The sequence below is a fragment of the Arachis stenosperma genome, chromosome 5 (genome assembly GCF_014773155.1).
Source record: "Arachis stenosperma cultivar V10309 chromosome 5, arast.V10309.gnm1.PFL2, whole genome shotgun sequence".
NCBI lineage: Eukaryota > Viridiplantae > Streptophyta > Magnoliopsida > Fabales > Fabaceae > Arachis > Arachis stenosperma.
The window spans coordinates 40041922-40046089 of record NC_080381.1 but is presented as its reverse complement, the minus strand read 5'-3'; the positions used below and the strand labels follow the sequence as shown (position 1 = coordinate 40046089).

The 4168-nt window shown below is 42.4% G+C and overlaps 1 non-coding gene across 1 annotated transcript; it reads left to right on the top strand.

Annotated features, from left to right (window-relative positions):
• Nucleotides 1–3827: 3827 nt before the first annotated feature.
• On the top strand, nucleotides 3828–3935 carry LOC130983423 (small nucleolar RNA R71). Its single transcript, XR_009087415.1, has one exon. It is a non-coding gene; the product is annotated as a small nucleolar RNA R71 (small nucleolar RNA).
• The last annotated feature ends 233 nt before the right edge of the window (nucleotides 3936–4168 follow it).

Here is a 4168-nt window from a genome sequence, read left to right as displayed (position 1 = left end):
GATGATTCTTGAACACAGCTACTTATTGAGTCTTGGCCGTGGCCCAAAACACTCTGTCTTCCAGTATTACCACCGGATACATACATGCCACAGACACGTAATTGGGTGAACCTTTTCAGATTGTGACTCAGCTTTTCTAGAGTCCCCAATTAGAGGTGTCCAGGGTTCTTAAGCACACTCTTTTTGCCTTGGATCACAACTTTATTTCTTTCTTTTTCTTTCTTTTTCTTTCTTTTTCTCTTTCTCCCTTTTTTTTCGTTTTTTTTGTATTCACTGCTTTTTCTTGCTTCAAGAATCATTTTTATGATTTTTCAGATCCTCAGTAACATGTCTCCTTTTTCATCATTCTTTCAAGAGCCAACATTCATGAACCACAAATTCAAAAGACATATGCACTGTTCAAGCATACATTCAGAGAACAAAAAGTATTGCCACCACATCAAACTAATTAAGCTAGTTTTAAAGATGAATTCGAAATCCTGTACTTCTTGTTCTTTTGTGATTAAAAACAGTTTTCATTTAAGAAAGGTGATGGATTCATAGGACATTCATAACTTTAAGGCATAGACACTAAGACACTAATGATCATAAGACACAAACATGGATAAACATAAGCATAGAAATTCGAAAAACAGATAAATAAAAAACAAGGAGATTAAAGAACGGGTCCACCTTAGTGATGGCGGCGTATTCTTCTTCTTGAAGGTCTTATGGAGTGCTTGAGCTCCTCAATATCTCTTCCTTGCCTTTGTTGCTCCTCTCTCATGATTCTTTGATCTTCTCTAATTTCATGGAGGAGGATGGAGTGTTCTTGGTGCTCCACCCTTAGTTGTCCCATGTTGGAACTCAATTCTCCTAGAGAGGTATTTAGTTGCTCCCAATAGTTTTGTGGAGGAAAGTGCATCCCTTGAGGCATCTCAGGGATTTCATGATGAGTGGGGTCTCTTGTTTGCTCCATCCTTTTCTTAGTGATGGGCTTGAGGTCATGCCTTTTCAGTTGAACCGGCTTTCCTCTTGAATCTCTCTTCCATTGAGCGCCCTCTTCACAAATGTCTGTGAGGACTTGGTCCAACCTTTGATCAAAGTTGACCCTTTTTGAGTTTGAAAGGGACTCATAGATCACCTTCTTCATGGCCACAACTTCATAGAAGTGGTCTTGATGCACCCTTGAGATGAATCTCTCCATCTCCCATGACTCGGAGGTGGAAGCTTTTGCCTTCCCTTTCCTCTTTCTAGAGGTTTCTCCGGCCTTGGATGCCATAAATGGTTATGGAAAAACAAAAAGCAATGCTTTTACCACACCAAACTTAAAAGGTTTGCTCGTCCTCAAGCAAAAGAAGAAAGAATAGAGTAGAAGAAGAAGAAAATGGAGGAGAGGGAGATGGCTTTGTGGTTCGGCCAAAGGGGAGAAGTAGTGTTTAGGGTGTGTGAAAATGAAGGGGTAAAGATGGGTTTATATAGGGGTGGAGAGAGGGGTAGGGTTCGGCCATTATGGGCGAGTTTGGGAGGGAAAATGGTTTGAATTTGAATGGTGAGGTAGGTGGGGTTTTATGAAGGATGGATGTGAGTGGTGAAAAGAAAGATGGGATTTGATAGGTGAAGGGTTTTTGGGGAAGAGGTGTTGAGGTGATTGGTGAATGGGTGAAGAAGAGAGAGGGTGGTGAGGTTGGTGGGGATCCTGTGGGGTCCACAGATCCTGAGGTGTCAAGGAAAAGTCATCCCTGCACCAAATGGCATGCAAAAATGCGTTTTGAGCCAATTCTGGCGTTAAACGCCGGGCTGGTGCCCATTTCTGGCATTTAATGCCAGGTTCTTGCCCTTTCCTGGCGTTTAACGCCAGTCTGGTGCCCCTTTCTGGCGTTAAACGCCCAGAATGGTGCCAGACTGGGTGTTAAACGCCCACCTACTAGCCTTACTGGCGTTTAAACGACAGTAGGTTCTTCCTCCAGGGTGTGTTGTTTTTCTTCCTGTTTTTATTCTGTTTTTGCTTTTTCAATTGATTTTGTGACTTCTCATGATCATCAACCTACAAAATAAAATAAAATAACAAAGGAAAATATGTAAAATATAACATTGGGTTGCCTCCCAACAAGCGCTTCTTTAATGTCAGTAGCTTGACAGAGGGCTCTCATGGAGCCTCACATTTTCTCAGAGCAATGTTGGAACCTCCCAACACCAAACTTAGAGTTTGAATGTGGGGGTTCAACACCAAACTTAGAGTTTGGTTGTGGCCTCCCAACACCAAACTTAGAGTTTGACTGTGGGGGCTCTGTTTGACTCTGATTTGAGAGAAGCTCTTCATGCTTCCTCTCCATGGTGACAGAGGGATATCCTTGAGCCTTAAACACAAAGGATTTTTCATTCACTTGAATGATCAGTTCACCTCTGTCAACATCAATCACAGCCTTTGCTGTGGCTAGGAAGGGTCTGCCAAGGATGATAGATTCATCCTTGCACTTCCCAGTCTCTAGGACTATGAAATCAGCAGGGATGTAATGGTCTTCAATCTTTACCAGAACATCCTCTACAAGTCCAAAAGCTTGTTTTCTTGAATTGTCTGCCATCTCTAGTGAGATTCTTGCAGCTTGTACCTCAAAGATCCCTAGCTTCTCCATTACAGAGAGAGGCATGAGGTTTACACTTGACCCTAAGTCACACAGAGCCTTCTTGAAGGTCATGGTGCCTATGGTACAAGGTAGTGAAAACTTCCCAGGGTCTTGTCTCTTTTGAGGTAATTTCTGCCTAGACAAGTCATCCAGTTCTTTGGTGAGCAAAGGAGGTTCGTTCTCCCAAGTCTCATTTCCAAATAACTTGTCATTTAGCTTCATGATTGCTCCAAGGTATTTAGCAACTTGCTCTTCAGTGACATACTCATCCTCTTCAGAGGAGGAATACTCATCAGAGCTCATGAAAGGCAGAAGTAAGTCCAATGGAATCTCCATGGTCTCATTTTGAGCCTCAGATTCCCATGGTTCCTCATTAGGGAACTCATTGGAGGCTAGTGCACGCCCATTGAGGTCTTCCTCAGTGGCGTTCACCTCCTCTCCTTCCTCTCCAAATTCGGCCATGTTGATGGCCTTGCACTCTCCTTTTGGATTTTCTTCTGTATTGCTTGGAAGAGTACTAGGGGGGAGTTCAGTAATTTTCTTGCTCAGCTGTCCCACTTGTGCCTCCAAATTCCTAATGGAGGACCTTGTTTCAGTCATGAAACTTTGAGTGATTTTGATTAGATCAGAGACCATGGTTGCTAAGTCAGAGTTGTTCTGCTTAGAATTCTCTGTCTGTTGCTGAGAAGATGATGGAGAAGGCTAGCCATTGCTAAACCTGTTTCTTCCACCATTATTGTTGTTGAAACCTTGTTGAGGTCTCTGTTGATCCTTCCATGAGAGATTTGGGTGATTTCTCCATGAAGAATTATAGGTGTTTCCATAGGGTTCTCCTAGGTAATTCACCTCTTCCATTGAAGGGTTCTCAGGATCATAGGCTTCTTCTTCAGATGAAGCATCCCTAGTACTGCTTGGTGCATTTTGCATTCCAGACAGACTTTGAGAAATCAAATTGACTTGTTGAGTCAATATCTTGTTCTGAGCCAGAATGGTATTCAGAGTATCAATCTCAAGAACTCCTTTCTTCTGATTAGTCCCATTGTTTACAGGATTCCTTTCAGAAGTGTACATGAATTGGTTATTTGCACCCATTTCAATAAGCTCTTGAGCTTCTGTAGGCGTCTTCTTTAAATAAAGAGATCCTCCAGCAGAGCTATCCAAAGACATCTTGGACAGTTCAGAGAGACCATCATAGAAAATGCCTATGATGCTCCATTCAGAAAGCATGTCAGAAGGACATTTTCTGATCAATTGTTTGTATCTTTCCCAAGCTTCATAGAGGGATTCTCCATCCTTTTGTCTGAAGGTTTGGACTTCCACTCTAAGCTTACTCAATTTTTGAGGTGGAAAGAACTTTGCCAAAAAGGCATTGACTAGCTTTTCCCATGAGTTCAGGCTTTCTTTAGGTTGTGAGTCCAACCATATCCTAGCTCTGTCTCTTACAGCAAAAGGGAATAGCATAAGTCTGTAGACCTCAGGGTCAACCCCATTAGTCTTGATAGTGTCACAGATTTGCAAGAACTCAGCCAAAAACTGATGAGGATCTTCCAATGGAAGTCCAT